At 39.5% G+C, this 23,249-nt stretch overlaps 1 protein-coding gene across 2 annotated transcripts in view; it reads left to right on the plus strand.

Moving 5' to 3' along the window:
* Positions 1–23,249, plus strand: part of esrrga (estrogen-related receptor gamma a) — a 165,203-nt gene that overhangs the window by 19,830 nt on the left and 122,124 nt on the right. The window contains exon 3 of one of the 2 annotated variants that reach the window (XM_044346136.1): positions 22,259–22,339. The exons of the other annotated variant lie outside the window; for it this stretch is intronic. The gene's annotated coding sequence lies outside the window, so the exon portion shown is untranslated. The remainder of the gene's footprint in view (positions 1–22,258; positions 22,340–23,249) is intronic. 2 annotated transcript variants of the gene reach the window in all.

Below are 23,249 nucleotides of genomic sequence, written 5' to 3' on the forward strand. Positions count from 1 at the left end.
AAAGGGGTATTTTGAAGCTTGAAATTTTGACAGAAATAGGGAACCTGATTGTGGGTCCTGATTTGTTGTGAATAAAATGATTTACTTTGTAGTTTGAAAGTGATGTTGGCATCTTTTGAGTATACTTCAGTACAGCCACAATTTCCTTCCTTACAAGCAATGGTAACCAATCAACAATGGAAATTAGAAGAACTGTAGCTGTAAAGTTGTTTTACATTGACTTTATCAATCAGCTATGACGGTTGCTGCTTTAAGTGGAAGTAAGCCGCATTCACCAAATTGAATGAGGAGGTGTGTTTATCGACACAGTGCCTTTGTCGGTCGCTTCCCAGCCTTTTAGGTATAGAGATATATTTAACCTGCTGCATCACAGTCATCCAGAGGTTAGACAGGAATAACTAGAACTGGACAGCAATAGAGGGTCTAAAAGTGAACTGAGGCTGTGAATGTTATTTATAGTCCTAGGTCACATTCTGTCACACACGTCTATGCCAAACAGTCAGAAATCCTAGAAACACCATACAGAACTAAAGAGTTGAATGGTAAAGAAAAAACTGGTCTAGAATGTACACATTTTCATGGCCTTAAGGCATTTTATGACTGAAATCCACTATTCATCTCTGCACCAAAACCATTAAAATAAAATTTGAATTGAGATCAGTTTAAAAGAACTGGAGGACTGGACTACAGCATGTCCAGAACCAAACCCAACAATAATAAGACACCTTTGTATTGGAACCAAAGATTATACAAAGAAGGTTAAACCTGAGCCCACATCACATTGTTTCTTAAGTGTGTGTGTGTGTGTGTGTGTGTGTGTGTGTGTGTTGGTGCGTGTGCACAGGCACATCATGCTCTCCGTCCATGATATTAGTCAGATGAGGTATTTTGGGAGAACAGACTGTTCTCTCTCAGTGTGACTCCAGTCAGCGTGCCATTTTCATGAATCATATCACTGACCGAGATACTTGATTGTTTCTGTACACACCCACGCAGAAATACATAAATAGAGACACACACAAACATAAGTACTTGTGCACTTACACATGTGTTCACACACAGTAGATGCACAGAGACACTATCACACACATACAGACATCAGAGGCTCCAGACAGATGTTCAGAGAAGGCAACTATCTTCTCCAAGGGAAGGGTTCATTTGGGCAGCAGCAGTAGAAGCAGCAGCTAATGTTTTAAGGCAGTGTTAAAAAACAGTGGTGATGTGTGCTATTTTATGACAATAATAGCAAACATATTGAACGCATCAATACCAGATTAAAAGTGATCCAAATTTTATCTTTTGTAACTTGAGTATCACAACACCCACCCTCTATAGACTTTTTTTTCCCTAAAGCTTTTTATGTTACTGCTCTGCTACTATTTTGCAGCTGCACAGTGTATTTATCAGTGTTTGTCTAAAGAACTATCTCAAATTGTTATTCTTCTCAAGTTGCTCCAAAGAAGAAAGAAAGTAGAAAGAGATATACATAGTGTTGTCTGTGAACACCCTTATTACCCGCCATGACATTATGTGCAAAGGTATCCAGCAAAGGACTCGATTCATCTCTAGAAAAGTTCCGTAATAGAGTGCAGATACAGTAAATGAGCATCATGTTGTCCAAATGATGGCTTGATATGTCGCATTTGGAAAATAAACTCATGCAGTATGTGCTTTTGTAAGTTTTTAAGGTCCTATTTGTGAATGTGTGTATATCCTGCAGGTCCCAGTTTACATAATATTTGTGTCTCGGTGTAAGTAAGTAAATAAGTAAAGCTTTATTTATACAGCACTTTTTAAAAACACACAGTTACAAAGTGCTTTGCACACAAACACACACACAAATAAATAAATAAAGCAAAATGAATTACAACATAAAACACAGCACAGTGAGAAACAGACCAAACTAAAAACATACGACAGGGACGGAGATCTATAAAAAGGCTAGCCTATAGCCTATAGTGTGTGTGTGTGTGTGTGTGTGTGTGTGTGTGTGTGTGTGTGTGTGAGCTAGATCTACGGTGGGGAGTCCTAGTTTCAAAGCTGTCATTAATTAGCTGGAAGAGACCACTGTCAGCATCAAATCTGACAGAAGAAGAGGGTCCAGGGGAATACTTTATTCACACACACACAAACACCAGTGCTGCTGCCACTTCCACAAATAGGCATCAAACAATGATGCTAAAAGAAAGCAACAAAAACGTCAAATTATCTGTTCATCAAATGTGTATATTTACATTAGTGTTGATTGTCTAGATGAGTTTATACAAGGCACCGAGTTGTGCAGTTAAATAAGTCTAAATGTGTAACAATACCCTCGAGGAACAATAAAGACTGAGATTTAATCTCTGTAGTATCTTACCATGTTTGTCAAAGCTAATTCATATGATTGCTGGTTATGCAGTTACATGTCAGAATAAAAGCCAGAAAGCCGGAGAGACCGGAGGAGACTGAAAATTTATCGCATCGTATTTGACAAATGCGATTTACATCAATGAAAGGCAGTAAGTCAAGCGGTTCAAGGGGATAACTGCTAACAATACTCCAGAGAAAGAGTCATACATTCAATCAGTTTGTATTTATCTGTCAGCTGCGTTGGTGGGGCCTCTAGAGAGAGGGAAATACACATTCTCACATAATACTTACATAAAGAAAACACACACACACACACACACATACTGTACAATGTGCAGACAAATGCAGATGCACACACAAAGACAGAAACATATCCTCAGACATGAACCACACACCAGAGATGCAGTCATCGTCCAGAGCAGGAATTATTCCATGTGTACAGTATGTGTGTGTTTGTGTGTGTGTGTGTGTTTCTTCCTCTCTCCCTTGAGTACTCTCACCTCAACCTCTCACAACCTTTCCACCTTTGCACGTTCCCCTCCTGACTGAAACTAGGTCTCCCTCTTCTTTCTTTTTCTCTCCTCCCCCACACCCCCCATTACTCTGTCTCTTGCTCTTGTTCCCTCCACTTCTTTTTGTTATATAGATATTCTCTCTCTTCTTCTGTATTGAGATACCCCCCTCACAGCACCCCCAGTGACCCTGTCCATGACCACTGACCTCAGGGGTAAATGCAAGGTCCCACCTCACCAGGAAATAAAGACATTAGCTTCCTCCCGCTGTCTGACCTCGCTCACCTCCCTCGTCTTCCCTCACCCCTTCTTCCATATTCCTCTCCCTAAATCCCCTCTGTACCACCTCCTGTTCTGTTTTCTTTTTCCTCCCTTCAGCCACCTCTCTCAACACCATCTCCTCATTGTGTCTCCTGTCCTCTCCCTTTTCTTGTCCCATTATATTTCATGATGCAAAAAGCAGTTTCAGTTTTTTTTTTTTAAACTCATTATTTTCAACACCCAAAGTCAGACAAGACAAACACTTCATTCAGGCAAAGTCAGGCACTTCATTCATCTTTAACTTGTTTCTACCATCAACCATTAGTTGGAAAAATCTAAAAGTTGTTTTCAGACTGTGACTTCTGAATTCTTCTTTCAGTTTTTTATTTTTTTGAGTTTAAACTTTTTTGTCATTTGAAGATAGCCAATGGTGCAGCGTTGCATTTGGAAAATCATGTTCAATATTATATGATATGCAGCAAGGATGTAAAAATGTATAGATTTACAGTAATGTGTTAGTAATGGTTCAGCTGCTAATATTCATTAAAAAGCTAGTTAGCCCTAAAATCAATGTATTCCCTATTAAAGAGAAGTCAATAATTATCTAAGGAACCATCAATTAATCAGTTTTCAAGTTGCTTATCTCGGCAATAGTCACTATGTCAAATGGTTAAAGACCTAATCATATAAACTGATAAATAATTTGGTCTTTGTGTCATTCCCAGGCTGTACCGGCTGGTGTACTGGAGGCAGAGGAGGTTGCTCCTCCTCTTTTTTTGAGAGGCAAGAGGGAGATTAAAATATTAAAAAGAGTAATTGGTTTAAATAAACCATTACCAACTCTCAGTTTAATTTATAAAATATTTTTTCTCTCTTCTTTGAAAAAAAAATCCATTACTGAAATTCTGATTGAAATGCTTCAACAGCAACATCTTGCAGGGCAGGCAAGAGGGGAAAGAGCAGTGTGTGTAAGTGGTGGGGGGGGGGCAGAGGAGGATGGACTCCTGCTGTCCTCCTTAAGGCAATTTTATGTACTTTTTTTCATGCTAATCTGTTATTGGCCAAAACACGTAAAATGACGTTCCAACGTAGGACGTCCTCCCTAACCAATCAACAATCAGAATACAATATTGACATCACGTTGGTCATTGATAATTTCCTCTACCACTGCATTTATACGTGAGTGTGACAAACTGGCAGTAAAGCAATAGATAGATTCATATTTGATATGGTAGCATATTAGAAAAGAAATTATAACATGCAAATTGCAAAGTATTTTTAAACACATCACCACAAATTACATTTTATTTAGATGTTTCAGCAGAGTCCAAATTTGCTTTTTTCAGATAGACATTTGCCTTTTTTTTAATTGTGCAGTAGATAGCTACTTCCGTTAGCCAACGCAATAGTTGTAGCTGCCCTGAAGGACTGTGGAGGACTGTTAAGCTAACAGGAGAATGGATTTGGACTGGGGGGTACAGCAGCGGCAGGACACTGCCAGGGAGCGGATGGAGACGGCGAGACTATGGTGGCGTGACATGCTGCTGCTCTGAAGTGAACTCCTCTCAACAATAGAAAGTTAACAACTTAAATGAAATGAAACAAGCGGGAGAGTTAGCTCGTTTGTCATTGTTGCTAATGACTGGTTAACCTGCAGCAACAAAGTTCTGTTAACAAACAAACAAGATGACCGAACAGCAACAAATGCAGTGGGACGTTATGACATGGATTCTTCATCTCCATGAAAGAAAGAAGACATCAGATAACGTGAGTCAGATACAGCTTCTCTCTCTCTCTCTCTCTCTCTCTCTCTCTCTCTCTCTCTCTCTCTCTCTCTCCCTCTCTCTCTGTCTCTTTAGTCACTAATTTCATCTTTGATGGTTAAATGTCTCTGTGGCTGTTGTGTGAATTTATCTCCTTAACAAGAATGTTGCAAAGAGATCATATATTGTGCTGTAGGTAGTTTTCCAGTTTTTAATTGAGTGGTTGTTCAGTCACCTGTTGATGTTGTGTGATTTATGGATGAGTGTGTAGGAGGTCTGGCTGCTCGGTTATGAGAATTTATTTATTCTTGTTCGTTTTTAAGCTGAGTCGTATATTGAGTAATAAGCTTAAAGTAACAAGAATTAGGAATTTTTAAATACTTACAACATTGTTAACACTGTCCGCTTGGTAGGCTATTTTTTACTGTAAGTAAGTCATGTATTTGATACATGCATTAATACTTTTTGATGTGAACCTACACTTTTAGATCAGTGAATAGCACTGATCTGTACCTGTATCAGATTTATATATATGCTAAATGTCTGTAAAAAAGCAGCCTTTTCACCACTCAGGGGTTTTTGTTTTTGAAAGCAAATTGATTTAGTGAATGGCATATAAAATTGACCACTCCGATCGGGTGGGAGACAATACAATGAGATAGAATGATGTGGTTTGTTGTAATATTCCATGTTACTGTTTGAATATGGATTGCTATATATCAACTGCTGTAAATTATATTGGTGTACGGTGTTTTAAAATCTTGTTCTTGTCTCTGCACAACCCTGCATTTGAACATAAGAACATAACATAACTTGAACTAGGGGTGGGTGATATGGCAAAAGTGTCATATCATGATTTTTTTCAGGCAGGATCATGATTCACAATCTTATCATGATTCTTTTTCATGTTGGTTTTTAAGACTATTTTGCAAGTTATTGAACAATTCTCAAGATTTAAGATTCAAAAAACTTAATTGTCAATCACATGATAGAAATTTGTCTTAGGTTAGGGGCTCACATATACCATAAAAACATACACCCATGGAAGACTCACATAAAATTACATTAAAACATAAACAATTCCATAAATGAGTAAGAGCAGGTGTGCAAAGCTGCATTGAAAAGTAGACAGTCTATTTGGCCTTGTTTAAAATGGATAATGCAGTGGGAAACCAATAGTACACCAACCAGTACATACAGACTTCACTGCTGAAAAGCAAACAGTTGATGTTTTATAGAAGCACTAGTGTGTTGTTTCGGATAACTAGCAGGATGTGCACCATTAAAAAAAAAAAGGCACCAACATAGTACACTAGAGCTGACATCATGCTAGCTTGCAGGATGACAGAGGTTAGTGCTACCAGTTAGCAGGCTTATAGCCCAGCTGTCAGTTTAACATGATGTGCAGCAGGTGAGCTTTCTAGCAGGACATTAAAACTGCCGTAGATTTAACAAACAAGGCTAACAAGCAGCAAATCTGTGAGCTAACTGGTGAGCTGGCAACGTTACGATGCTCAGACAGGTGGCAGGCTAACAGTGAGGCCCAAAACAAGCGCCGCTGCTTGCTGTTTTCGTAGAATTTACCATTAAAAACAAACAGTTTGGGCTCCTGATGTGAACAGAACAGATAGTTTTCTCTGCTGTAAACTCAGATCCTTGTCACTGGAGGTCATATCCAGCAGATTGGAGATGTGGTACGAGGCGCTCACCATGCTGGTGCTGTTACCTGTAAGTGTCCCGCTAGCAGACCAAGCTCTGTCATGGAGCTGAACTGATACAATGTGCACTGTAGCACCATACTAACAATTTCTCTGTAAAGGCAGATCATGGAGACATTTTAATCATTCACAATCTAATATCGTCATATCACAGACCTAACTTGAACATGAGAAGGTAGAAATAAGTAGCCAACTAATGTAAAATAAAATGATGCGGTAGTTTGGTTTTCCTCCTATCCTCCCCAATTTTTCAAGTCACCAGCCGCCACTGGTGCTTACTAATCATTTTTTAGTAATTTATGTTCTATGTATCATATCCTTTGAACCAGGAAGACTTACTCACATCACAGTATATATTTTCAAAATTGCTAACGGAAAAATCATTTTCTTTATTGTCTAATTTGATGACGTGCTGGGGTCATGTTCCATGTGATCCACCATCCATGAATACTCATACTGTACCACTTCAGTCACCCAAAAAACTTAATTTGCATGACTGTTAGCTAGAGCCAGTGTTGTTTAATCAGGACTGAAATTGGACACTGTATTAACGTCAGTATGTTTATATACAGTATTTCTGTATGTTGTTTTGTCTAGGGTCTTTTTCTTTGTAAAACTGGATTCTGGGTTTTCCCTTGAGAGACACCCCCACTGCTCCATATCTCTCTTTCTTATTTTTTTCAGCACAGTCTTTGCTGAGATCATATTTTCTGCACTTTTCCTTGTCTTAATGAAGAGCTGAAGTCACATTTCTCATCGTTCTTTTTATCAGCAGATGCTTTAATTTAGTAATGGTCTCGTCATTTTTCTTGTTAATGTTATGTGTAGTAAAAATGGATAATGCAAATTGTTATCTGTCTCCAAAATATTACTGTATGATGGGAGATTAGAGCCTCAGTTTTCTGACGTCTCACTTGAGGAACAACTTGTTCATGACTCAAAATTTAGACCAAGATAGATAATACGGGTAACATAAAAATTCAGTTTTAGCATGGATCTCTGCTTTAATGTCAGATTGTATGTAGTCCACATATCTAGCCCCTCAGTTAGCTAACAACTAACTCTAAATGAGTTGGAAAGGAGGGCATACATGCTGAAATACACTTTGAAAAGAAAAAGTGTTTGCATACAGTTTTGTCGGGTGTATTATCTTTTGTATGTGTGTGCGTGTCGTTGGGTGTATATATTTGTATCTTCTTGTGTCTGCTTGTGTACGCACTACCATGGCTTTGCGCTTCTATGCATGTGTGTCTGCATCATTAGTGTGTTGGTTTTTCATCCACAGTGTGAAAAAGAAAAGTATTCCCATGAGATTGCTCTTCTTCTCTCCCTCACTCCCTTGTTCCTGAGAGAACGGGAGAGGGAGAAAGCATTTGTCTGGTGCAGTTGTTTCGCAGCAGTAACACAAGTCAGGCATGTCAACTGCTTTATGCATATTCATAACTTTTTCCTGTCTCAGGATATAGAACACAAACACAGACAGAAAACAGAGTACATACCTCATTTCTTTTCTTAATTCACCTCCGCCTCTCTACTCTAAATCCCTCTCACTTCTCTCTAAGACATTTGTTTGAACTTTACAGAAAGTACGAATGATTGCTGCTTTCTGAAAGAAAATTAATGCAGTGAGTTAAAGAGAAAAATATTGTGAATCCAGAAAAAGTTATTTGCCAGAATAGTTAGTTAAAGTTTATTTGACTCAATGACCTAAAGCAATGTTATAGTCACTGTAGATGTAGAGTATCAGGATGCCATTCAGCATGAACTGAGGGTCCCTTCAGCCATTGTGTTTTTGTTGTGTTATCGCTTCCCCATTTACATTGAGTTATTTCAAACCAGTGAAACAGCACCTGTCTAGATTGCAATGCGTGGTGTCAGTCTGCTGTCACAGAGGTAATCGCATCACGTCATCTACTGAGTGGAAGCCAGGTGAAGTTGGTTACATCTCCTGGCCCTGACTAAAAAATATCAACTTCAAACTGCTGAGAAAATGTGGGTGGTAGTACCTCTGAGGGAAAATGTGAACAGAAGTCAGAAAGTGAGCAACGTCATTTAAGTGAAACAACCAGGATGCTAATGTTACTGTGCTTGTCCAAGTAACGTTATCTAACAGTGGGCAGACACCAGGAAATTTGATGAAAGACAAACTACTTAAAATAATTATTGACTAAAAATGGAATATAATGGAAGATCTGAACCCATTAGAAAAACTTGGCAACCTGGACTTCAGTGTGAAACAACTTTTATTGAACATTTACTGCCATGAAAAGATAGTGACTTTAAGTCAAATACAGCCTTACCTGTCTCATTATGTTAGTATGATTTTATTTTTTCTCTCTGTGCTGTTTATTTTAAAGCACTATGTCATTTTGTTTAGAAACCTCCATTTAATTATGATTATTATTTTATTGGTAATGGCAAAATAGCTTGCTGTGGCTGCTTGTATGAACACTGTGCAGTTTCCACTTAAATATACTGTATAACCTTGTTATCTTGAATGTTTCTGTTTTATAGTCAGGGCTGTTGAAGTTTGTCATTGCATCCACACAGACTCTCAAGCACCATGGACAGGGCCTGCCTGGGCTTTTAGTCTTGTAGCCTGTGCAGAGGTCTGGTAGTTGATTATTGTATCCTTTTCATCTTTGCTTTGCTTTTGTGTTGTTTAATGAGTACTTAGCTTGGGTACGATACTAGATAAGGACTACTGTATGTATATAGATATATTTTAACCACTGTTGCCCTTAGTAAGAGAAGGCACAGTAAAACTACTAGAGAAAAGCCCACTAGCATTATATCACAGGCTGACAGAAAAACTTTGGAAAGCAGACACACACAGCCTATAGTGTATATACAGTTTATATATATATATTGTGTGTGTATGTGTGTATGAGAGGGAGACAGAGAGCAGGGGTATAGTGAGGTCAGGTTTGTGGGAGAATTTTTCTAGCTGTGTGTTTGATTCAGTTTGGTTTACAACAGATGGGCCTACTGTGACCCACAGGCAAATACATGTAACCCCCACCCCTTCACCCATACCCACACATACACTCACATACACACACACAATAACTGCTTATTTTCTGGTCCAGAGCATATAGCTATAATGTTCACAGAGTCTAGTGCTGTGGTTCACAGTAGGCTACCGGTAAGACACATAAAGACAGCCATGTGCCTGTACAATGATCAGGGTGGCTGATACTAGTTTCCCTGTAGCACTGTACTTTGCGTGGGTTTGTTCTTGATGTGGGTGTATATGGATGAATGAATATTCTGCACAGTGGTCAACTTTGACTAACTATTTGCACCTGGTGGCAAACAAATCTCTCCCCATTTATTTTGCATAGAGTACATAGAGTGTCCCTAGGCTTAGCCACATTACCAACACCACCGTCAATGTGGCAGTAATGTAGGGCCCTAAAAGCATATTTTTTCTTGCCTTAGTGAAAACATACTGGGGTGTTAGTGGCCAATTGCACCACTTTAACACCGTTAAACTAGAGGCCCTGGTCTTTACTCCAGAGATACGGAGGAATGTTGGAGTGGGTGTCATGTTGAGGCAATTTGTGTGGACTGCAGACACACACGATAGTCCATGGACCCGAGGGGGACAATGCAGTTCACAGTTACCATGACGATTAACACTTAGGGTCAACTCAGGTCAGCTGGAAGAGTAGGAGGAGAAAGATAGGAGGGAGACACAGAATTGAAGATGATGGGGTTAATTTGATTGGTGAATTTTAAGGAGAGGAAGGAGAGTTGGTTTTAAGGAAAGCATAAGAAAAGGGAAGAGGGTGGGGAAAGAGTAAGATGGATGGAGTAAATGGGGAAATGGGACAGAGAAAGAGGCCATGTAATGGTAAGGAGAAAAGCTAAGGGTGAGGAAGGGAGATTTGAGTGGAGATGAAAAGAAGAGACAAGGGAAAGAAATAGGGGGTTCATAGACAAAAAAAGACAAGAATGAAAAGATAGAGGAAAAAGTGAATGAGGGGGTGAAGAATACAGAAGAGTGTTTAGCTAAGTTGAAATGCTTAGCTAACTGCAATACAGCCAGCTGTACAAGGTTATTTATTAAAGTTATTAGAGTAATTTCTGTGGTTTCATCAAACTTTGGACAAATGTGTCAGTTATCACAAATAAATGGTATAAATTAAGACAATTAAACTGTTGGTCTCAATGACTTTTTGTGAAGCATTATTTCAGGAATAATGAAAAAATTGTATTTTAATATATGGAACTATTGATGCTTGTAATCATGAATAGAAAAATGTGGACCAGGTTATAGATTGATGAATTTATCATGTGTACATATGGAAATGATTATATCCGCCTTGACTTGGTAGCCACGTTATATCTATCTTCTTTTTAACATGTAAGTTCACCCCTTCTCTCCTCTCCTCTCTCTTTTCTCCCTCCTTCTGTTCCTTCCCTCCCCTTTCTCTTCCCTCCTCCTTCCTTCTCCCTTCTATTGATGATACATCACTTCCTTGTTTTTGACCAGTAGGCTTGCACATTGATAGAGAACCATCCTCTCTCTCAACTCATTAGTGTAACACAATATACTGTTGGTCTGTAAACTACTGCTGACAATGACTCTGATGAAGACCTATGTGGGTCACAACACATTGGTCATTTTAAATACATATTGCCATGTAAAATAAACACATTTCAATTTTTGCACAGACCCTACAGTGTGCCATGGATTGTTTTGAAGGAGACTTGCATTTTACATTTTTGACTGACTGTATTCCACCCATACAATGAGCCCTTCACAAGATGTAAATTGTTATGTTGTGAGTTATAAGGTTGGACGCTCCTGTCCAATCATATATGAAATCCTCAGTAGGCAAAAGTTTCATAAACTTTTTTAACCTATTACCCAAATTTGGATAATTGGGACTCAGGCTTAATACAAATACTACGAGGAGTCAGGCATTTGTTTGACTTAGAAGACATCCTAGACCTTCAGCAGTGTGCTAATCTTTAAGTGAGCATGATGGATAGACAGACTGAGAGATACATGCAGTGACGTTTTATAAGAAAAAAAATTCTGTTTGCACTGTGATTCAACTATGTCTAACTTTAATAAATGTCAGATGCCTTCATACACTCAATTAAACATAGAAATGGTTGACCACCATAAAATGTTGGGCCACCATAAGCCTCTAGAACAGCTTCAGTGCTCCTTGGTATAGATTCTCCAAGTCTCTGAACTCTACTGGATGGATAAACACCATTCTTCCAAAATATATTCCTTCATTAGGTGTTTTGATGATGATGGTGGAGAGCGCTGTTTAACAAGAAGGTCCAAAATCTCCCAGAGGGGATCAACTGGGTTGAGATGTAGTAAAGCCCAGTTACCTCTCATGCCCTGTATGGAAGCAGGGCATGAGAGAATTTGTTGTCCATCTGTAAATGAATAGCACATTGTTATTTATTTAGTTAGGGACCATGTACAATATGATACAATGGTACAATACAAGCATATGTGCTATCGTTTGATGTACTGTGTTAGCTTAAAGCAAATTTTCATCTGCAGTTCCTTGGCAGGTCACAATTTAAACACACACACTGTTACGGAGCAGCACTAAACAAACTAGACAAGCAAGACAGGGCACATAATAAAAAACTGCACACTACATCACTCACATCATGTCAGCAACCAGTGGCAACCTGCTGCTGATTTGCTGCTGTACTATTGCAGCGCATTTAAAAATCACTACATAGGAAGCAAATCTTTTTGCAGTCTCATTTGCCTCTTTTGGTTTAAACTAGTAAAGACTGAAAAAGTTTTCATAGTGCGTTTTAAGCATGCATCCGTATACCACTTCAGTTCCTTGTCCAACCACAGTGCAGTGTGATTTCTATAACTGTACTTGTCAGTTTGTATTCACGGTGCGGACATTCAAGGGACAAAAAAAGATCTTTCCACTCTGTTTTCCAATTTTGCTCTTGCTCTCTCACTCATACAATCACTGCTCTCTTTCTTGCTGTCTTTCTCTCTGAGTGCTTGTCTTCTCTCCTCTTTCATCTGCATTGCCCTGTCTGCCCTTAGCAGCAAACCTCTGCTTATTAGAGAAAGAGAGAGAAACAGAGACTGATGGAGAGCGATGACAAAAAGATAGAGAGGGGGAGAACAGAGAGAAATAGAAAGCAAATTTTGCTTGTCAGGATTTCTGTGTGTGCGTGTGTGCGTGTGTGTGTGTGTGTGTGTGCGCGTGTGTGCATGTGCGTGTGTATGTGTGTGTCTGAGAGTGAGAGGAGGAGAGAGAGATTTTTGCTTATCGGACAGGAAGTGGATCTCTTACAATAGCATTCTGACGTTTCCTCTTCTCTAATGTGGAAAACTGTTAAGATTCCTATTCCAGATACCACACACACACACACACACACACACACACACACGCGTCACAGCGGTGCAGATAAGATGCAGCTGCTGTGCTGGAGACAGAATCACTGAGTCAGCCATATGTATTCACAGACTTAAGACAATCACTAATTCACACTACCACAAAAGCACACACACAGACACAAACACACACAATCGAACATGAGGCTTACATACATCACATACAGTTTTATATTTGGTATTCAGCTGACGCTCCTAATACAGTCATAGGGAGAGAGAGGGAATAAACAGACAGGTAGAGAGAAAGACATTGGGTCTGTAGAGATGGTAGAAATGATGATGAGACAGAGAAATAAAGAGGGAAATAGAGTCAGAACAGGGAAGAGGAAGCTAAAGAAAGAGAAAATGGATTGGAAGAGGCACTGAGGGAAGAAGTCAAACAGAGATGTAAGAAAAAGATTGGATTACCATGACTGTCCATCTGTATAACTTCCATAGACAAAGCAATAAATGTAAAGAAACTGACATAATTCAATAGTGATTAAAGATGCATCTACTTGTTATGAACTTCAGCATGTAAGGTCCTCAGTCTATCTATACAGCAGAAAAGTCCTCTGACATGCAGGAAGTGATGCATGATGTGTTAAATGTGCGATGTGTAATAAATAGGAGAGATCAGAAGCATGCATGGCCGACAATAGCCAGAGTAGCTACCTAGACATATAAGGAGAAGATTTTGCACTGCAATCATTGAAGGTTTTATCACCTCAAGCAATATGATTGTCGGGCCTTGCGTGCTAATTAGGGCTGTCACTTTTAAAAACAATAAAGTTTGAAGGAATGTGAACTAAACTAAAACTCAACGTGCGTTCTAGGATTGAGGTCATTCTATTCATTTGCGTTGCCTCAGCTGCCTCATTTGAGTGACAAGCTGACAGGTGACTTCAGATTGGTTGTTGAGGTAATGTTACTGCAAACATCCACACTTTTATCGATTTTTTTTCCATCTGTGGTCCAAAATGCCTCTATACTTTACTTCTTAGTTGGTTTTGGTGTCATGATGTCATGATGATCTGTTCAGTGTGGTTTGGTAGTTTCCCTTATTTTGAATCAACAAAGTGGGAACGCTGTCACAGTTTACTGATAGAGCAACTGGGCATTCAGACAACTTTATTTATCCCAGAAGGGCAATTCGGTTTCACAGTCTACCCGGGCAGGCACTTGATCGGACTGACAGTGCATTTTATGGACGCCACCAGTGGAGTACAAGGCACAGACCGCTGCACTTATATACTGTAAGATTTTGTAAGATTATTACAGATTGAATATTTAATTGTTTCCCATGTTTGAATGGTAAAGAGCGACAGCCGCAGTGCACAGAGATTTATGCATCCTGAGGATATGTTGTTTCAGGCCCCTCATTCCACATAATTTAATTAGAAATCAATAAAATTAGATGGACTGACTGAGTGACTTGATAGATTTGACACACATTTTGAATAACAGGCTTCAAAATCAGCAACTCAGCATTCACCCAAACTGGAAGTCAAATAAATTACACAATACACTGACACAAAAGAATTCTTTCAGGCTTCTGTATAACGGGACTAATAAAAAATAATATTTTTAACGATTGTCAGAAAGTGAGACATCTGGATGGTGTAACTGGGAGATAGGGTATGATGCAAGAGTGAAGTTGTGTCAGAGAAAAAGAGGAAAGGTGAGACAGAGAGGTTGACAGCCTGACAGTCAGACACAGGGAGAATACCCAGGAAAGTCTTTCTCTGACTCGTATTTTTCCATCTCGGTAAACCAGTGATCCCTCTCTAGTCCAGAGCTGTTCAAATGTTTACGTAGTGTCTTTGTGTGTATGAGAGAGAGAACACAGAGAGAATGGAGTGGAAATGAAGATGGTTAAAGGGTAGGAGACAGTGTGCCTGTCAGTGACCCAGCTAAGTGTGGGGTCATTCAGTGTACAAGTGGAATCTTCCCAAATGCTTGAAAAGGCTGTCTAATGGCAGAGCAGGTGCTCCATGGTGTCGGACTGATTGTAATGGGAAGATTGAATTTTGTGAGTGAGTGAGTGTGTCTGTGTGTTTGTAAAGAAGCTGGGTGCAGAAGGCATCTTGAGCGAGGGTGGACATTTTCAGTCTACTAACCAATTAACAATGCTGTGTAGAACTGAACTGATTAGCTTATTTATCAATTATTCAACAGAAAAGTCACTGGTGTCAGCTTCTCAAATGTGAATTATAAACTGTATATTTTTGGGTTTCCGACTGTTGCTCGAAGAAAACGACCAATTTGAATATGTCAACGTGAGCTTTGGGAAATTGTGGTCAGCATTTTTTCACTATTTTCTGACATTTTATGGACTAAATGAATCCGTTCAATCAATGAAATAATCTGCAGGCTAATAGGTAATGATAAAAATTGTTACTTTGCGTAATGATGTGAATATTTCTATTTGACCATATGTTTTATGAATATTGAGCAACAACCAGCGAAACATACTACAATATTAAAATGTGTTGCTTTATCACTGAATGAATGAATGAAGGGTGGTCAAGTAGCAAAACATTGGATTCTTATTCTATGTTTAATTATCGATCAAACCCCCGAAAAACAATTTTATAAATATTATTCCAAAATATCCTTTTACAGAAGAATATGATAGAGCTAAAACAGTGAATCAGAGGTCTAAATCAACGGGGGGAATTTACCTACAAAAGCCTAGAAAAGCTTGAGTTGAGTGGTGTTCCCCTTTACCCATGATGAAAGAGAGATCAGATTTTTATATGTACCACTGTGGGGCCGACTATTGTTTGACTGATGAACAAACAGTCGGGCCATCCCCAAATCCCAGTCGGAGTTTACACATACACACACACACACACACACACACACACGCACAGTAAAATCCCACTGTGTGTGTGAACAAACAGAGGATGAAAGGCAAGACAGCAAGGGGAAGAGCACATATAAAGAGCTGCTGTTTTATTAATGAACCTGGAAACAGGCTTGGGATTCTCAGGATCTGTTTGTGTGTGTGTGTGTGTGTGTGTGTGTGTGTGTGTGTGTGTGTGAGAGAGAGAGAGAGAGAGAGAGAGAGTGTATTTGGCTATGCACTCAGACAACAGCAGAAACCAAGGTGGGTGCCTGGACTGTATTGACACACACACATACACACACATACACACACAGTCTAATAAATTCACCCTAATTCATTCTCTCTTTTCTCTGGGGAAGAGCCAGCAGTTTGCCTGATCCAAGGAAGCTTCACGTTACCGCCACTAAATAATTGATGCTTTCTCTCTCTCTCTCTCTCTCTCTCTCTCTGTCTCTCTCTCTCTCTCTCTCTCTCTTTGAGTTGCACTCACTTGCTCTCTCTTTCTGCTCTCTGTGTATCTGTCTGTTTCTCTTTTTCTTTCCGTCTGCTTCATTTTGTCTCTCCTTTTTCTCCATCTCTATTAATATGATTCTTCTGTCTCTCTTTTCTCCTTTCTCTCTGTCCGGTCTCACTGTGTATTGTCTCTACCTTTTTATACAACTACACACACACACACACACACACACACACATTAAAATGTTGGTCAGTCCTCAAAAAATAAAGCCAGTGGTTTGGGAGATGCATGTGTCACAGAATTGTTTTTCAAGATCATAGTCCCTCGGGTATGTGTGTGTTTGTGTGTGTGTGTGTGTATGTGTGAGAGAGGGAGAGAGAGAGAGAGAAACAGGTAGACTGAGAGGTTTCTAGGGTGAGAGATCTTCTGAGGTTCAGATGTCCCCCACAAGGATTGAAACCACAGAAAAGTGTCTGCATGTAGATGGACACTGTGCGTGAAAATCATTCCGTGTATATGCATATGTGCCTCTATATGTGTCTTTATTTCTGTGCGTGTGTGTGTGTGTGTGTGTGTGTGTGTATGTGCAGGGACCTTCTTCCCCCACTACCATAGGGACCTGACCCCACTAACCAGGGGTTAAGTGCTCCTTCTCCCTTTCTCTAACATTCATCTTGTCCTCTCTCTCTCTCTCATTCTGACATGCTATTCCCATTTCTATTTTTCCTACCGTTGAATTTCTCTCTCGCTCCATCTCATTTTCTGTGCGTCTGCTGAGGGTTGTCCACAGGAATTCAGATTCTTACCATTCATGTTCACCGTATCCCTATGATTATGGAAGACTTTATTATTTTAATTTGGATTTACAGTATCATAGATGCCTATTTGTATCTAAAACAACTTTATTGTTTGATGGAACATTAAAAATAGAGGGAGAGAAGAGTGGCCAAGACTAGAACAGCCAGACTGTGAGGACAGATGGAGGAGCTTACCAGAAACTTGTAGAGGACATTTCTAATTCAAAATTAAACTGTATCATAATATTATTTAGTTGTTGTTTTTTTTAATTTAGTTGCCCTGTTCATTTTCATGCTGTTCCTTCTTTTGTTTATTGTCATTCAAAAAGGATTATTAAGGGTGCCTGTCATTGTTCTTATATTAATATTACTGTTTTCACTGTATTCTCAGAAAATAACAAATTACCTGCCTGTGTCTCACACTCCTCACCAAATCAACTGGATTTTTACTGTATATAACATTCTGGAGAGACAAATATGTGCTGTAGCAAGCAGTAAAGTGAAATCCAAAGCAGCTCTCTGTACTGTACCACAGCTTCTGTTTATGTGTGTGTGTTTCTGTCTGTCTGTCTGTCTGGGAGTGTGTGTTGAGCATGTTGGTGCTGGTTAGTTCTTCGCTGAGAGACTGAGAGAGTCAAGAGTCTCTAATCCTTGCCATCAGAGACTTCTCGACACACACGCACACACGCACACACATTCTTATCAGCTAGCCCAGTGAACCATTATGATGTGATGTGTATGTGTGTGTGTGAGTGTGCTGATGAGGGGATACCAGTCCTCCCATGACAGAGGTAATCCTGTTCAGTGGCAGGTCTGGATATCCCAACTGGTGCGTGTGTGTGTTTGTGTGTGTCTCTGTATGTATCCCATAGCACTAGGTCATAGACCCCAAATCTACCGTCTGCTTGTCTTCCTGCCACTCTGTCAGTCTGTCTGTCTGCCAGTTTGTCTGCTCTGCTGTCCGTGTGTCATTGTGCCTACTTCTGTCCATCTGCACGACCGAGTCAACTGAAACATTAACTTGAATTTTTAAAGCTGCATCATGCAAACACATAAAATGACTTCAGGTTATGAGGAGGAACTGCTAATAGTGCTGATGCTACTCAGAATCAAAATAGGTGATTGGCGTAGGAAGCATATGGCTTCAACACTAGAGGCGGCAGTTTTCATTCAGTCCCCTACCAACAGTTATTGTTAGATTCTTTTAACCATGAAGGCGACATTAACTCCCCAACGTTAACCAAGAAATATCATAAGCCTGAACTTAACCATCCTTTAACTGTAGAGGCTGCAGATCAGAAAATGCACATACAAGTGTCATGAAGGCACTTAGCCAGTTTTGTTGTGTTACTATGACAACTCGTTGACTGTGCAACGTCCAACTTTAAGATAAACATGTGTTTGTTTTGACTGGTTTCTGTCAACTCCATAGTCAGAATTTTCTATGATATTCAGATTTTAGATGTTATACTCGTGTGTCTGCACATATGGACTCAGATCCAACCAAGAATGTATGTCTGTTATGACTAGAGATGCGATGATTAGTTGATCAACAGGAAAATAAATCAGCAATAATTTTGCTAATTGAATAGTCATTAAAATGATTTCCAATGCAAAAATGGCAAAAATTTACTTGTTCCACCTTTTCAAATGTGATTAATTTCTGGTTTTCATAATAAACCAAATATCTTTGGGATTTGGACTGCTGGTTGGACAAAACAAGACACTTTGAAGAGTAACCATGGATTCTGGGAAAATAATGGACGTTTTCACAAATATGCAATTAATCAGGAAACTGATTGATAGATTCATTGACAGTGAAAATCCTTAGTTGCAGCCCTAGTTTGGATTTTAGATGTTTAAATATTGTGCCTGTGTGCTGTATGTGTGTATTTGGAAGCAAATTGTAAATGTATGCGTGACTGTGTGTACAGTATAGGCATGTAGCTGACTGAACATGTTTTAATGTTATAAAGGCAAGTGTGCTTACTTAGATATTGACATAGTTTCAGTCAGCTCCGTGTGCGAGTGTGTATGTTTAGCCATGCTCTCTCTTGTGTTTTGGGAGCATTACAGTGTCTTGTTTTTCAGCACACCAGCGGGGGGCTAATGGAACGGCTTTTTTGGTTTAAAGGAATTACCAGCCGCCTTCGCCAAAATCAGCTCATAATCTGCTTTACTGGCACCACTAGGCTCACTGCCACACCACTGACAGTACCTACCAACACAACACACACATATAGCAGTGGTGATCAGGCCAAACACCACTACAGGATGCTAAGTCTCTCGTGAAAACTGACTCAATGAAAAGAGGGAGAGGGAGAAAAAGACAGACAGAAGGGAATAGACAGTAAGACAATAAGAAAAAGGGAGAGAGGTATGAGGTGAAGAGACAGAGAAGAAGGAGGGCAACAATGGAAGAGTGGGGGTGAGACATTCAGAGAGAGAGGGAGAGATGAGATGCTGCAGGGTTATCAGTGATTAACAGTTCCACCCTATAGAACGATGGGTTGGACTTCAAAGAAAGAGCTGCTTTTTGTTTCCAGGCCTTGAGTGTAACCCTGTTAGGAATGTGGTGTTTATACACACACACACACACACACACACACACGCATGCTCCAAGTTTAACAGTGAGAGACAGAGGGAAGCACGCAAGGGAAGATGGGAGAGATTGAGACAAGGAGGAGGGTGAGGGTGAGAGTCAAGAGAGACTGACAGAGGGCAGGATGGGGAGGGATAGGAGGAGGATGGAAAACGGGGGAGTGGAAATTAAAGAAAGTATCACAATATTTTATTAATGGTACAACAAAAAATGTCAGTTGTTTGTGTATATGTGGTTCGATTACTGTCGTACGTGTCCTACATCCAGCCTACTGTATTTCACAGTGTTGATGTTTTTTTTTATTTATTTACCTAGTGTTTCCTTCCTCTCTTGACATATCAGAGAAGTGTCTGAGATTCTGAAGAATGACCCAGCAAACAACTGGGCATTATATCGGTATAAACACCATGCTGCTGTGTGTAAAACTACACCCAGAGAGGTGTGTGCTATAATGTGAAGCATGTAATCTCTGTCAGTAGTGGCATTTCACTGGAATGGATAGATGGATGGATGGATGGATGGATGGATATATATAGTCAAAGAGATGCAGCTATGACCGATCCACTTGTACATCCTTTTTGACATGTAATACACATGAGGCCTTCTCGATGTATTGTCGTGAGCGGTTGTATCTCCTAAAGGTCAGCCTACTGAGATGAAATGTCACTCTGAAACGGTTAATCAAATAATGGATTGACAAATAGTTGATGTACAAGAGTTTTTATAATTGATTAATAATTTAAAGCCCCCCTGCCACTCAAAAATGTGTTTTTCTTCTTGTTCCTTCAGTTGGATGTTTGAGCTTCACTGTGCAGAATGATGTATGTGCAGAGTTTGACACTAGAAGGCTGTTTTCATCTGCTGAAGGGGGAAAGTTTCTCTGAGCTCACCTTAAATATTAGTTTAAACGTGTTCTTAGGACATCACAACTAGTTTGGAGTAAACTTGAGGTCATCAGTGCACATCCACTAAGAATGGACTTTTCAGTGGAGAAAAAGACTTTTTTTTATCCAGAAGTTTAACTTTTCAAATGAACAATATTTGCATATTCATAAATTATGGATTTTTCAATGAGGGAAAGGTCATTTGTAATTTAACAAGATAATCAGACTATTTTGTAAAAAACCAGGGCAGACATAAATTATTAGTCAATGCAGAGTATTTCTATATGAACATGTCCAGAGGGGATCTTAAATAAGATAAAATTCACTTGTTCCAGCTTCTAAAGAGCATATATGCTGGTTATTGTAGTCTTGTTAGATAGTAAGCTGAGTACATTTGGGTTTTGGACAGTCGGTCAGACAAGACAAACAAACTTAGGCTTTGAGAAATTATAATGGACATTTAAATTTTTTCTGACATTTTATAGACAAAATAATTAATTGTAAATCAGTAAATCAATTGTATTGATGTATTGTTTATGACAGCAGGACTTGTTTCTCATTTGAAACTTACTTTTTGTGACATGCAATAATTTTTGACCTTGGAAAAAGCAGTTGACAAAATCTCATCACAAGCAAATGTTCTGGAGCTTTCGAACCTATCACACAATCTTCCTCAGCAGACGGAGTTTACCCAGTTATCATGGAAATGCATGTTTGTTTAAATGTCTTTATTCTGAGCACTTCTGAGCAACTTCTTGTTGACTTGCAGTTGAGATTGAAAGTTCATTCTTGACCTTGAAAACAGCAGCTGAGAAAAACAAACACCAGACCAGCTAGTGAGTGGACCTTGTGGTGAGATTGTTTTTGTCAAAATCAAAGGTAATGAGGAGTTGTCATCCGGTCACTATACAAGCTTTTTAATAAAATCTAGATCATAAATGGAGCCTCTGAAAAAAAACATGTTACCATCACCTTGACATAAGAAGAGTTTCACTTTATTTATGTTAGAATCTGGTCTTCACCGATAGCAGTAAGTAGATAGATTTTGATTAGTGTGAAAATGCCCAAACAACCATAAACCTGAACACACAATATGCACACATGCTCTCAGCACAGCCTCTCTCAATGTCTCATCTTGGCCTCCCCAATACACACACACACACACACATAGCAGTAAAATGCTCCATCAAACTACAAAAGTGGAGCGAGAGAGGGAGATAGAGAGAGAGAAAAAGGGAGAGGTCTGAGATCTGAGAGGAAAGGAGACGAGAACAATGGCTTTAAGTCTTGACAAACACTTAGCCGAGGCCTTTAGACTAACACTTTGGAGCAGACATGTCTGCCTGCATACCAATAGCAAACACTGTCACTCCCCATCTAACTCAGAGCCTTTTGATGTTCTATTCACAGAGATAGAGAGAAGGGAGGTGAAGGAGGGGATGGAGGTAAAGTGAGCGCAGCAAAGGGAATATGGGAAAACATGAAGGAAGGGAAGAAGGAACGAAGGAAAGAAAGAAGGGAGGAATGAAGTTGGCTGAATGAGGGGAAAGGAGCAGCAAACTGGAGCATTGCTCTCTGACCTTTTTTTCTACATTTCCTTTCCTTTTCCCTTTGCTCTTCTCCCCTTCTGTCTGTATCTCTCTGTGTCTCTCTCTCTCTCTGTTTCCAACAATATCTAGATCACAGAAGTTAGAATAGCTGACGAAACAAAGGAAAAAGAAGAAGAGGACACATAATGGATACCTGCCCGTAACATCATGGTACATAATTTAAAGTCTTGAACTTGCCCCTGTCTGTTTTTCTCTTTCTTTCTCTTGAGATACTGACACTACAGTGATGGTATATATGCAACCTAAGGAGTAGTGCTGGGATTTGAACTAACATGTGTGTGTGTGTGTGTGAGTGTATGTGTGTGCATTTAAGAGCTTTCATCGGTGCTGTGTGTGTTAAGTCATTGGATGAATATACTCTGATACAATCTATCACATGAAAATGTTTATCCCCTACAATATCAACTTTCAACCATCTAAGACAAAACACTAGCATGCTTGATGATATTTAAACAGCCATATGTTATGAAAATCCTCTATAAAGGAGCATGTAATTGTTTACATTTAAGAAATCACAAAGTCACAAATGGAGTCTGATGTACACATATATGTATACCATTACCAACCACATGTCTTATCTGGCAAAGTGCACAAGCACTGGCAGGCACAAACAGACACATACCCCACACACGTAAAGACTGGCACGCACACACAACCTCCTCTGCAAGATGATAAGTGTGTTAGGAGGCAGGGAGAAATTATTAATTATCAGGCTAATGGGCACCAGGCTGAGTTCTGCTTCATTAAGCTCTAACTGTTTGTGTGTGAATGTTTGTGTTTGTGTATCAGAGGGCGGTGGGACCTCTGAGTAACACACAAAGATAGGTGCAAACAAATTCGCATACACCCGCACACATGGGGAGTTGTTTGCCTCAAAGGGAGCACAACACATATTCACTCATACAAACGTACGCTTGCATGGAAAAACTTGTAGAGAGATAGATAAAGAAATAACATTAATACACACTCGCACCAGCACCAAGTGGTTTTCAAGGTAGTGACGGATTCGTATTTGCATTGTTGACATATGCGAATGCTGAACACAAATTTAACTTAGATG

Source organism: Thunnus albacares, chromosome 1 (genome assembly GCF_914725855.1).
Source record: "Thunnus albacares chromosome 1, fThuAlb1.1, whole genome shotgun sequence".
NCBI classification, from domain to species: domain Eukaryota; kingdom Metazoa; phylum Chordata; class Actinopteri; order Scombriformes; family Scombridae; genus Thunnus; species Thunnus albacares.